Here is a 13,178-nt window from a genome sequence, read left to right as displayed (position 1 = left end):
TACTTCAAGCTAACTTCGGACTGGAATGTAGTTGAGCCCTAACCAATCTCACATTGATCAAGGTACAATCGCGTTCCTTACGCCGCTGAATCCCAACATGACTCTACGCACTTGATTCCCTTAGATGATCTCACCCACAACTAAGAGTTGCTGCGACCCCAAAGTCGAAGACTTGATAAACAAATCTGTCTCACACAGAAAAGTCTATTGAATAGATAAATCTGTCTCCCACATAAATACCTAAGAGTTTTGTTCTGTCTTTTGATAAATCAAGGTGAACAGAAACCAATTGATACACCGGACTTATATTCCCGAAGAACAGCTAAATAATATCAATCACCTCACAATAATCTTAATAGTATGGTAGCGAAACAAGATATTGTGGAATCACAAACGATGAGACGAAGATGTTTGTGACTACTTATTATCTTCTCCATCGGAGATTAAATCTCGAGAAAATCTTAGAGAATATAGTACTCAATCACGATAGAAAACAACAAGATTAGAACATTCAACTACATAGAAAATAGTTGGGTCTGGCTTCAAAATCCCAATGAACTCTTCAAGTCGTTACCCTACAGGGTTTCAGATAAACCTAAGGTTAAAGGAGAATCGAATCACACATGAGGTGTGGGGATTAGGTTTCCCAGTTGCTAGAGTTCTCCTTTATATAGTCTTCAAATCAGGGTTTGCAATCAATGTTACCTTGGTAACAAAGCATTTAATATTCACCGTTAGATGAAAACCTGGTTAGACTCAAGCTAATATCTTTCAACCGTTAGATCAAACTTAGCTTGTTACACATAAATGAAAAGTGACTTCATTTAGATATGAGTAACCGTACCCAAACGTATACACCTTGTTGGATCAACAATAGTTAACCGAAGTTAGTCAATTGAACATTTTCATATCAACCTTATTCATCTTAACCATAACTAGTTAAAATGATTCAAATGAAACTACTTCTATAGTTGTTCAATTGTTTATATTCTCATAGAAGTATACAAGACACAATTGAAGCAAAATTGATTTTGATTCACTCGAATCAATTCATGAACATTATAGCCACGGTTTGAAAAAGATTGCATTCCTTATTATATAAATGTATTAGTTCATGAACAAACCGATTTTAGAACATAACATACTCAAGTATGCAAACAGATACGCATACCTAAGTAGCCGGACTTGGACTGTGTTCGCCAGTATGCAAACGGATACGCATATTGTCGTACACTTCCAAACTTCAATTGAATCCAGTATGCGTACAGGTACGCATACTATAATACCCGGACTTCAACTGACTTCGCCAGTAAGCGTACAGGTACGCATACTCTATCTCTCGTACTTTACATGACCTCTCCAGTACGCATACGTGTATGCATACTACATTCCGGTCTTGGATCAACACATATGAAAGTACGCATACTGTGCTTATAATCCAATTATGGTTAAGTGTTCTAAACTCCCATTTCAATCATTAAAACATTCTTAGAAGACGACAATAGTTGTCTCACACAAACTATTAGCTTCGAAGCAATTTTCAAGTGATCGAATGATCAATACGAAACATTCCGAGTCTACATCAAATGATTGTCTCACACAAATCATGTAAGATGTTACAAGGCGATTTTCACATGATTATCTTTTGACTTTCGTCAAGAATATAAGATGAACTTGGTTAAAGCGAAAGGTTACCAACACATATTTCGAGAAATATGTAAGCGAGTTAAACTCAGCTTAAAATATCAAATGTGTATAATTGAAGTCTATATAACTATACGACTTTTATCTCAAATAAGAGATAGAGTAGATAGATTTTTGAGTGATAGATGAGTTCAAGTCTCCACATACCTTTTGTTGATGAAGTTCCACAAGCTCCCCTTCGTAGCTCTTCGTCTTTAATCGATGAATTCCCTGAAGTCTAATGCTCAACTACACTTTCTATCATAATCCTAGACTTAGCTATAAGTAGACTAGAGATCAAGACTTATAGTTTTGGCAATTAAACTTGACAAACAAGCTTGAGATAGCAACACTTGCGAGTTCGACCGAGCAGTGGTCTAACAATCTCCCCATATGTCAATTTTAGTGACAAAACTATCAATACATATGGATTACAAAATAAATAAACTTTGTAGCTTCTCATCCAAATGCTTGATTTCCTAGGTTCTTCAACATTACTCGAAATCTTCGTCACTTCCAAGTACTCCAGTGATTTTGAATGTGTTTAACTCAGCATCATAGTTGTTGAAAATCCGTAGCTATAACAATGAGAAAACGGCAGCTCTCAATCATTGTTATATAGTTGCATAGTATTATTACACAGTATCAAAGTCCAATTGTATCAGAACTTTGACAACAATACTATGGTGATATGTATCGCTCCCCCTTAGTCAATACTTCATCTCACATGAAAACCACTCCCTCTTACATAATGATCCGTAAACCATATGTATTTGTAGTGTGAACTACACATTAATTCTCCCCATTTTTGTCAATAAAAATTGGCTAAGGTACGAAAACTAGTGGGATCATAATGAAATTATCATAGAGATACTTCATGACTAAAAGAGAACATATCAACGTTGTTTCGATGATTTCACATAGTCGAAACTTAGTGTATTCATCAAGGAGTTTATAAATATACAAGAAAAGTCCTACAATATTCCACAGCCCTCCCCACAAAGATTTGGCAATTAAGCACAAGTTTAATTAAGAGCTCTCCCCCATAAAATGTCATTCCCGAAAGAACAACAAGAGCGACCTTACTTTTACAAGAAAAGAAGGATTTCTTTGGATATTAACAAATTACACGAAACATGGATTTATATCCAGAGAACTCAATTAAATTAACCACAAGAGAACCTATGATATATTTGATTGGAAATAGTCAACATAAGAAAACTTACGGAGACGCACGATACTTTCACATAGAAGTGGATCAGGGAAAGATCAATACTGCGGAATATTCAAAGATTCATTCTATTTTTTAATCAATATTTGCATAAAGACATATAATTGACTTAATCTTTGCAGTCAAAAGTTCATCCTATCTTCCATAAATATTTGCATAATGACACAATAGGCTTAACTTTTGACATATATGGGAATATCATAGTTCACTGACGCAAACACACATATCCCATAACAATTTTTGCAATATATAGAACCAATAAAGATTAATACTGCATAATCATATTCCAAATAAACTTTAGAATTTAAATAAATAAATATAAAAATATTGCAAGATGAAAATCATTGGCAATAGCTATGTGTACTCACAATAATTGCTATTCCAAACCCTAGTTATCCTTCTTAAAACACAAGAATAAATTCTCATAAGAAGTTTCCTAGACATCAAGATAAACTCGTAATGCACATATAAGATGATTTGTCCTTAGAGGGTAGAATCAATCTTTTCCGCATGGATTTACACCAAGAATAGCTACCAAAGGCGTATAAAAATATTTTCTTAACAAAGAAGAACAAACAAAGTCATTAATGACCATGCACCATAGTTCACATAAGATGATTGTGAACATTCAAGAATACCATAACAATGCGTACTACTGCCTATTCTTGAACTTCCTTCTTTGTGATTCACCAAAAATATTCTTGTAAAATCTACAAATGATCTTAGAAGAGTAGTACTCCAAGAATCCAAGAGCCCAAGTCCAAGAGAAGTAGAACAAGTGCGACGAAACAGAGTAAAACACTCAAAAACAAGAGACGGGACAAAGACCAATCTTAACTCATCCAAATTCAAGAATTCTCATCTCCATTTTGAAGAAAATTCAAAGAGGAAGAGAATTCAAAACGAATGAGGTCATTCTGATTTCGGACGAAGAAGTTACGGCTAAAACAAGTTTACCGAATATCGACGTCTACATGCCAGTATGCATACCGGTTTGCAAACGAATTTACGTGACCTGGAGCAGTATGCAAACGGGTCTGAGAAAAAAATCCCTGGATTTTGATTTTAAATGATGGGATGCATACCTGGTATGTGTACCATGAAGTCCAAACATCCCGAACTACTATTTTCAAACCTAAACGTTTAAGAACCTTAAACACAAATCAAGTTAGGTATAAATGAACGATAAGAAAGGTACATGGATCATTATAAGTACTCTGAGAAAATGATAAAAACACAAATCTTTCTCAAGTTTATAGACATACCTTTTAGAAGAATCCAATTGAATTCTACATCCTTCCCAAAGATTCAAAGTTTATACATAAACCAATTCTTGTGCTTCCCTCAACGTATACATAACATGGCATTTCTTGGTGAGGATGCACTTTCAACACAATCAAGTTGTATTGAGGCTCACCACAGGTGGCAGAAACCGACTTTTCCGCAACCATGAATTTTCACAATCTATAGTTTTTGGATTATTTCGTTTCTTCTTCCACCAATTCTTGTGTTCCACTTTTGAATTATCATGAAAGATATCACTTTTAGAATCTTTCATATCCAAATTCGTTTTTCCCAAGAAGTTTTCAACTTCCAGCAACATGGATACTGCCTTCTCCATAGTCATGGAATTTTCTGGGAGATCATTCCTTTTCACACTCAAAGCATCATTAACTTTCTTTGGTATCCACTTCTGAGTGCGTTTAGGAACAACCAGAACTTTCTTCCCATTACTCTCTTCTAGATTTCTCGAAAGAGAATTGGATTGACTATTCTTTTTCAAGTTAGTCTTTTTTCCAATTGGGAGCATCAGATCTCGTCTTCGTCTTTACAAAGTTATCCTTTTGACAACCATTAGATTATGAAAAGGATTCGTATGACGTTTATAGGAAAATCTAGGTTTATCACAACACTGATTCCTTTGTCTAAAGGTTGTACGTTCACAACCTGTAATGTCAAGGGTGTTAGCCTTAACATATTATCTAGGTTTAATCACTTCTTTTGACACCCAAACAAGAATATCATAAAGTTTTTAATTCCTTATACGAAAACGACATCTCCTTTTCAGGTGACCTATGTTTCCATAATATTGACAAATATAAGGAATGTTCTTACCCGGATTCATGTGTGATGGTTTTGGAGGTTGATATACTTTGCTCTTTCGAACCTTAACTGCCGTTGAAGGTATTTCATCAGTAGAAACCTTTTGTTCAGAAGAATCACTATCCTTGACAAATTTTACCTCTTTGCTAATACTTGGAGCATATATTTCCCTATAGCCCAATCCTCGTGTATCAAGATGATTTTTTACTTGCTCCCAGCATAGGTGATAATTTGTTTGAGCTAGTATTAAACTTTTTCAAGTCCTCTTCCAACATCTTGATTTTATCAAGAGCAGCAGTTAAATCAGCCTCAAGGCGTTTTTCTCGAGCGAGATAAGCGCTTTCTCTGTCATCAAAACTTGTTTGTTGAGAGTTAATCCTTGCTTCAGATTCTGCAAGTTTCTCTTCCAACAAAAAATACTATTGATAAAGATTATCACATTCAAGTGACTTCATACGTAGGTTTTCCTCAGAATCCTTGAGGATCGATTTGTTAGAACGATTCGAAACAAAAACACTTGCGTAACATCTTCTCAATTTATTGTTTGTACGACGGAGATTAGTCAGAAAAGGTGTGACATGAGAAGTTGTTATCTTCTTCTTTTCCCACGAATCCAAAAGCTTAACATACTTTGAGACTTCCTCATCAACATCTCTATCAATATCTGAATCACCTTCATCAGAAAGTTCATCCAACTATTCTTCTAGGCATGTTTCCCAGTTAACAACAGGTCTTACAGCAAGAGAATATTTAGAAATTGACCTAGATGTGACAGTTATCTCAGGTGAACCAAAGGTTTGAAAAACATCTGGTGATTTCTGAACTGGTACGTTATTAGAGATAGACTCATCCATAAAGATCAGATTGCTACAAACACAGACTTATGAGGTCTTAACGTGTTTGCCTGCTCTGATACCAATTGAAAAAGCGGGGATCTAACAACCACACCCAATATTTTGCTTAGAAATCTGTATGGACTAACTCCAACATACTTTCAAGAGAATCAACTAGACAGTCAGACTCAATCTTAAAAATCGTATATCAAAGAGTTATATCTCTGTTCCTTAATGTAATCAGCAAATCAAACATTTAGAAATACGTGAGCCTGATCATTATAAGAAATAACTTGGACGGTATCAAAAACCAATATCCAAGTGTCAATCAATTTAATCAACAATCAAAGATTGGATTCACATTTGATTGAACTTACGCACAATCTGTGATATTTCAATTATATAGAAAATATAATGCGGAAAAGAAATAACACATACACCAGAAATTTTGTTAACGAGGAAACCGCAAATGCAGAAAAACCCTAGGACCTAGTCCATATTTGAACACCACACTGTATTAAGCCGCTACAGACACTAGCCTACTCCAAGATAACTTCAGACTGGAATATAGTTGAGCCCTAACCAATCTCATACTGATCAAGGTACAGTCGTGTTCCTCACACCTCTGAATCCCATCAGGACTCTACGCACTTGATTCCCTTAGCTGATCTCACCCACAACTAAGAGTTTCTACGACCTCAAAGTGGAAGACTTGATAAACAAATCTGTCTCACACAAAAAAGTCTATTGTATAGATAAATCTATCTCCCACAGAAATACCCAAGAGTTTTGTTCTTTCTTCTGATAAATCAAGGTGAACAAGAACCAATTGATACACCGGACTTATATTCCCGAAGAACATCCTAGTAATATCAATCACCTCCCAATAATCTAAATCGTACGGTAGCGAAACAAGATATTGTGGAATCACAAACGATGAGACGAAGATGTTTGTGACTACTTTTTATCTTGCCTATCGGAGATTAATTAGAGAAGATAGTACTCAATCATGATAGAAAAAAGCAAGATCAGAACACGCAACTACAAAAATAATAATTGGGTCTGGCTTCATAATCCCAATGAAGTCTTCAAGTCGCTAACCTACAGGGTTTCAGAGAAACCTAAGGTTAAAGGATAATCGACTCTAGTCACAACTAGTATCACACATGAGGTGTGGGGATTAGGTTTTTCAGATGCTAGAGTTCTCCTTTATATAGTCTTCAAATCAGGGTTTGCAATCATACCTTGGTAACAAAGCATTCAATATTCACCGATAGATGAAAACCTGATTAGACTCAAGCTAATATCTTTCAACTGTTAGATCGAACTTAGCTTGTTACACACAATTGAAAAGTGACTTCATTTAGATATGAGTAACCGTACCTAAACGTGTACACCTTGTTGGCTCAACAATAGTTAACCGAAGTTAGCCATATGAACACTTTCATATCAACCTTATTCATCTTAACCATAACTAGTTCAAATGACTCAAATGAAACTAGTTCTAGAGTTGTTCAATTGTTTATATTCTCATAGAAGTATACAAGACACAATTGAAGCTAAATCGATTTTGTTTCACCCGAATCAATTCATGAACATTATGGCCACGGTTTGCAAAAGATTGCATTCCTTATTATATAAATGTATTAGTTCATGAACAAACAAATTTTAAAACATAACCTACTCAAGTATGCAAACGGGTACACATACCTAAGTAGCGGAACTTGGACTGTGTTCGCCGGTATGCAAACGGGTACGCATATTGTCGTACACTTCCAAACTTCAGTTGAATCTAGTACGTGTACAAGTACGCATACTACAGTACCCGGACTTCGACTGACTTCGCCAGTTTGCGTACAGGTACGCATACTCTAGCTCCCAAACTTTACCTGACCTCGCCAGTACGCATACATGTATGCATACTACATTCCGGTCTTGGATAAACACATATGCAAGTACGCATACCGTGCTTATAATCCAATTATGGTTAAGTGTTCTAAACTCCCATTTCAATCATTGAGACATTCTTAGAAGACGACAATAGCTGTCTCACACAAACTATTAGCTTCGAAGCAATTTTCACGTGATCGAATGATCAATACGAAACATTCTGAGTCTACATAAAATTAATGTCTCACACAAATCATGTAAGATGTTACAAGGCGATTTTTCCATGATCATCTTTTGACTTTCGTCAATAATATAAGATGAACTTGGTTAAAGCGAAAGCTTACCAACACATATTTCACTACAAAAATGCGGACTTTTAACCACGGACTTTTAGCCACTAATCCATGTTAGTCGTGGCTATTAATGATATATAGCCACTGGCTAGCCTAGGGCGTGGCAATAGGCCAGTCATTTGCCACGACTTGCGGAGTATTTGCTTCGGACAGGCAATGGACCGATATTTGTATGCTATGAACATATTTATAACAATTTAGTTACGGGCATAGTAAGTCATGGGAATTGGTGGGCTTCTGCTGCAGCCACTCGTGGCTATATTAAGAAGGAACTGCCCATATCAGAAGCGTCAAAATAAAAATATGGCCCACGTTCTGAGATGAAAAAGTGAAGTATACCCACCCACTTCTCCTTCTTCTTCTACTCCCTTGACCATCAACCTCAAACTCTGAAACCACCACAAAAAAAAAACATTAAATCTGAATTTTAATGCTTCATCTTGTAATCCAATTGTTCCAACCGTACCAACAAAACATTTCCAACTTGTTATCAATTTTTCACTTCTAAACCCTAAATCGCATTAAGACTTCAATACCATTAAAATTAAATCAAAATTGATCCATATGTTCTGAGTTTCCTCAACCTCTGTAATGCCAAAATGATTTTACGAACCCTAGATACTAAAATTTGTTACGGGTAAAGAATATTCGTCTTTGTTTCTTTCTTTCGAAAAACCAAAACGGATCCATTTTTATGTTTTTGATTGATTATTATAATTTTGTCATTCATTTTTGGAATCTAATCGGTATTAGCTAATTTTTTTTCTCATTTACAGATATGGGATTTCGAAATTGAAGGAGTCGATTTTAGAGGGCACAAGAAGAAAAGGATAATAGCAGCAAGTGGTGGCAGCGGTGGTTCTTATTGAACTTCATCAGAAAAAGATGAACATTTTGATAATTTATGGTATGAGTTTTCTAAAATGATTACTGGTATGGGTTTTTGATTTATGTTCATGAAGTTATTGTTTCTCTCTGTAATGTGTGAAAAGCTAAATAGGTATAATTTAATTCGCAAGGAAAGAATTTTTTTACCAGAAGTATGATTTTATGTTTGTATTTGGCTCTTAATTTCATAAATTCATGGGTTTTGTGTATGAGTTATTCTACAAAATGCGTGAATGAATATGGATAAATGTCTTTGTGGCTCATTATCAAAGACCTAGGCGTTTGTAAAAGATGAATTTGTTATTTTGGACCATAATCTGATTTGTATAGTACTTGGGGTTGTGGTTTTTGTGTATAATGAATTTTGATTTTGGTCCTAATATTTGCTTGTGTTTCGGATTCATTATGGACAATAATGTGTAAAATTGGTAAAGCTACTGTCTATGTTGGAGAATGGAGACACAAAAGTCTATTGTTTCGAATTTAGATTTGTTAATCTAGGAGGTTGTGACAGAGATTTTGTCGGTAACCCAATCTAGCTTCGACTTACTTGCATACTTGCAACTACAATTTTCTTCCATGTACGAGTGACTAACTGGTGCAATTCTTGTATTTTTTGTCAACTTAGGTTTTTTGGAATATCTTGGTGTAGTTAATAATCTAATGAGGTAAATATTGTCACCTTCTACTTCAACTAGGGCCTAATGAAAGGCCTATCTTTAAAGTAGACCTTTTGATTGTATAAAAAGGGTACTTATTGAACGGTATGGTAGAAAGCTTTTACTTCTTGCATTTTTTTTCTTCTTCATTTTTTTGGTTTGAAAATTATTTTGTGTGAGCCTTTCTACCAAGCCATGTATGATACACTATTTTATCCACGGTTAAAATATGACTGTTAATGGTCGGGCCTTCTAGTGATGTATATTTCCATCTACTGTATCATATGTATTCATGGGTCGTTGTTTTGATTTCTGCAATTTGAATGAGTTCTTATTTGTGGTGTATTTTTGTTTTGTGTTTTATATTGATTGAACATATACACAGTTGTGCTTGTTAGGAATTGTGGCTTAAACTCACAGTATTGTATAACCACATTAGAATCTACTGAAGTTGATTAGAATTATTTAAAACCCCAAAAATTTGAATTTGGTTTTGAAATGGTGATCTTGTAATGAGATTCCATAAATTTAATTGTGGTGGTGATGCTCATCTCTTCTTCTTTCTTAAGAGTTTTGAGTAGATTTGGGATCTTCCTGGTGATAATCCACGACTCCTAATATATTAATTCTAATCCCTATATTCATTTTCAAGTTATTAAGCTCTTTGATTTATTACGAATTTAGTTTATGAAATCTTTGTTGATGTATCTGCCATTACAGGAAAACAAAGATGGTAAAGATAAAATGGTACCTTAATAGCCTGTGAAGCAGAAAGTATCCCAAACAGATCTGAAGAAAGTCTCCAACAGGTCTGGGAACAAACAGGGCGACAACCTATAAGAACCCAGACAACAATGTGAAAAGGCAACATAGAGATTTTTAGTTCAGAAAGGTAGATAAAATAAGAAGAAAACTTCTGCGTTTTGCAAAGGTAGATCTCTAAATTAAGGGTGGGAAAAGTAACTTGTTCATGCATAAATGTTCTGTATTGAAACTTGCTTACCATTATCTCTCCAAGAGCTCCAAGGTACTTTCTCCGAATTCACTGGAAATAATACATACATACATATATATATAATTAACACCACAACAAATTGTTTGTTTTTAGTATGGCATTGCTACTAGCACTGAAATAGATATCTCTTTTACCCGTGTATCTGCATGGATTTGATTTTCTATGATAACTAATGATTTAGAAGAAACAACAAAGATTTTTGCATCACTATCTTCAGATAATTTTGTAATTTATGTAGGAACAAAAAATAAATGATAGTAATTTGTAGGTAAAAAGGGATGCTTACTGTTTATCTCATAGTTATGGGCGCAGGAGTCTTTTTATAATTATCACTAGCAAGTATTGTATTCAACTGGGCCATTTTTTTTTGTTATAGTGTATCCTTTGTGCAGTTTTCATGCTCTGTACACTTGCCATAGTTATTTCTTGTGTCGCATTTATCTGCTTATTGATCTGATATCTTTTATCCAATTTGGCGTTTTTAGTTGGTACCTGGATCATGTTACATACATGATGCATTTGTTACTTAACCTTTCTTGCACATCCTTGTTACTTATTACAAGCTAATGTTATTTTAAGTTCTAGTTACATTATGTTGTTATGTTACTCTCAACTAGGTCAGGTTCATGTTCTTCAATTTATTCATTCTCCTACACACTTCATTGCTAATTAAACTAATTTGTAGCTTGTATGAGGTATGACTTGTGTTTTTTTTTTTCTTCCTGTCGCCATTTAAATTCTATTTATCTGCAATGCTTGTTGTCTCATCCATTAATTAGTCTTGAATTTTTGTTTAGTAATTCCATGCTCTGCTGGTGGTCGTATCATGATTATTCCTGTCATTTCTTTTTCCGAAGTTTTGAAGTATCAATTATTCTTATTTATCTAGGATATGTTTCATATTGTATTTTATATCCCTTCTGCAGTTATTGATTTTTTTCTTCTTGCTGCAGAAAACACCAAATCAAGTCGATGCTGAAAGGGAACTCTTAGGTAAAACGATCAAGGTTTGGTTGCCTGATTATCAAGTATAAAATTCTGGTTCTTAGATTGTGTGAACTGTAATAGATATACCCATGGAGATTCTTAAGTGAAGACATCTATTATGATGTATATACTGGGCAGGATAGTGTCAGAACTTCTTACGGATTGCCACTGTCTCTGAGCTGTGGCATTTTTTGCTATCTTTTTAGGTTGCTTTCTTTCCTGCTGATGTTTATCTTTGCGCTCTAAATATGCAAAGAGATGTTGTCGTCCACTTTTCACGCATATGCAACATGAAGATTTTAGGATGCCAGATCCAATCCTCCATTAAAGGTTAAAGCGGAATGCGAAGATGTCTTACAAGAATCTGTTAGAGTTTCATAGAAACCAGTAATGCTGCTTATGCATGCCAATCATGTTTCTTATTTTTTTTTAATGTCGTGAACTGATGATTATGTTATTTGACTCAGAAGCTTAATTGTGTTTCAATCTTCTTGATGTATTTAACTTTCATTAGTGAATGAATGAAAGTTTTTCATATTTCCTCCTTCCTGTACTTAAGGTGAATGAATTCAGTATAAAATGTCGATACTTGCTAAAATCCATCCTGGAAACTACAATGAACTGAATATATATATAAAACTTGACAAGTGACCTTTTGCCACGGTAAAAGGTGTGGCAAGAATGGAAAATCATGGCGCACGTGTACCCAGTAGTGACGGCTACTGTCCATAGAAAATACTTATGTGGAATTTGCCACGAAGTGAAAACCGTGGCTAGCATGGTGGCAAATAGTATTAGCCATTGGACTATTTGTTACGGCACCTCAGGCGTGGCAAGTTATCTTTTGCCACGGATTTGTAGCAACTGCCACGATTGTCCTGCGTGACTAAAGCTCAGCATTTTTGTAGTGTTTCGAGAAATATGTAAGCAAGTTAAACTCAGCTCGAAGTATCAAATGTGCATAATTGAAATCTATATAGCTATACGACTTTTGTCTCAAATAGGAGATAGAGTAGATACACTTTTGAGTGATAGATGAGTTCAAGTCTCCACATACCTTTTGTTAGTAGTTCTTCGTCTTTAATCGATGAATGCGGTGAAGTCTAATGATCAACTACACTTTCTATCCTAATATGAGACTTAGTTATAAAGTAGATTAGAAATCAAGACTTATAGTTTTGGCAACTAAACTTGACAAACAAGCTTGAGATAGCAACACTTGCGAGTTCGACCGAGTAGTGCTCTAATATTGAGTATCAGACGTCATCCTCGATAAGTGGAGATAGGTATGTGAAGACTGAACCATTCTATATTACTCTTTATCTTACCATTCTATCTTATGAGACTATGTCGTATGACTTCTAGTAGATTTACAAAGAAGAAATTTCGAGTCAACTGTGTCTTGTTAAAAATCTTGAAATATGATTCAAGCATATACTCCCTCCGTTTCAATTTAGATGATGTTGTAGAATTTTTCACGCAGATTAAGAAACATCAAAGAGAGTAATTTTTTTTCCAAATTTTCCCATATTAATA

General features: G+C 34.8%; 1 long non-coding RNA gene across 3 annotated transcripts; it reads left to right on the top strand.

Annotated features, from left to right (window-relative positions):
* Positions 1 to 8,427: 8,427 nt before the first annotated feature.
* On the top strand, positions 8,428 to 12,179 carry LOC113282741. 3 transcript variants are annotated; one of them, XR_003327156.1, is made up of 5 exons: positions 8,428 to 8,730; positions 8,870 to 9,000; positions 9,610 to 9,649; positions 10,361 to 10,667; positions 11,609 to 12,179. It is a non-coding gene; the product is annotated as an uncharacterized LOC113282741 (long non-coding RNA). The 3 variants fall into 3 exon arrangements; XR_003327154.1 differs by having other exon boundaries at positions 10,361 to 12,179; XR_003327155.1 differs by lacking the exon at positions 9,610 to 9,649 and having other exon boundaries at positions 10,361 to 12,179.
* The last annotated feature ends 999 nt before the right edge of the window (positions 12,180 to 13,178 follow it).

This window comes from Papaver somniferum, chromosome 5 (genome assembly GCF_003573695.1).
Source record: "Papaver somniferum cultivar HN1 chromosome 5, ASM357369v1, whole genome shotgun sequence".
In the NCBI taxonomy this organism is placed as follows: Eukaryota; Viridiplantae; Streptophyta; class Magnoliopsida; order Ranunculales; family Papaveraceae; genus Papaver; species Papaver somniferum.
The sequence above is the reverse complement of the archived record's forward strand: the minus strand, read 5'-3'. Positions and strand labels throughout refer to the sequence as shown.